Source organism: Penaeus vannamei, chromosome 33 (assembly GCF_042767895.1).
Source record: "Penaeus vannamei isolate JL-2024 chromosome 33, ASM4276789v1, whole genome shotgun sequence".
NCBI classification, from domain to species: domain Eukaryota; kingdom Metazoa; phylum Arthropoda; class Malacostraca; order Decapoda; family Penaeidae; genus Penaeus; species Penaeus vannamei.
In genome coordinates, this window is record NC_091581.1 from 755,372 (window position 1) to 756,446 (window position 1,075).

The window sequence follows — 1,075 nt, forward strand, 5'->3', positions numbered from 1 at the left end:
CGAGCAATTCCAGCGAACTCAACCCTTGTCACAGCCGGAAGTACTGACACCCGAAAAATCAGAAGCAGGCACCTGCCAGCAGGACAGCAGTCGCAGAATATATGGACGTCTCGTCAAGAGAGAAAGAAGGCAAGAGACCAGAGACCCAGCAGAGAGAACAGGAGCAGTCACAGGACGGGGCAGCTCGTCCTCCTCCCTCAGCACCCGGGGCACGGGTCTCGTGGGGCCATGCATTCACCTTCCAAAATAAGCCAGCAAGCCAAGACCCATTTCATTGCACCAGCAATCTCCACGCCCGCCATTCAATACAACCGGGTTGGGCACATAGGGGACATCATTCTGTGGAACGGCAGTATTTGGCAGGATGTTCAAAGAGCTAACAGTTTTGACACTGATGGGGAGGAGGTTAGTATGGTTGAACAGGGAGGGACTGTCCACCAATGTAGATACATAAGGTCACGTGTACGGAAAGTAATTTTGGCAACGATCGGTTTCTTTTGATGACCTCTAGGAGGAATGGAATAGCACTGTACTGATCACGGTCTTTGAGGCAGCCAAGTAAGTATTCTCCACAATCTGACCAGTCGATATCCTTAGCGCAGCTATGGATATCGACAAGTATTAAAAGTTGGATGAGGTTCTGTAGGAATGGGATTGCCAAAGAAAACAGTTAGATTTAATAGTGCTATAGCTTCAGTTTCAGATGTAACAGTAACAAGAGGGGAACGACCAGGTCGCGTACGGAAGGGGACTCTGGCCACTTGCTCTTGGAGACATTGTTGAAAGAGGAGAGTGTTGCCTGAGTAAGGAGGTGTAGGGGGGATCACGAGAAATCGGTCTCATTTGGCTGGGCTAAATAGAGTACTTCAGATATTGGCAGAGTTGTGGGTGGTAGAAGGACGGGGATGTGTGGAAAAGGGAGTATTGTTGAGGGGGGTAGTATTACGGAGATGGAGAATAAGGCTGTAAGGTAGTAATGAGGGAAGATGAGGTGATTGGTGAAGAAGGCTGTGGGGGTAGAGTTGATGATTTTGAGGAAGTTGGGAGAGTAGGAGTCTCGGATTGGGTGGATAAT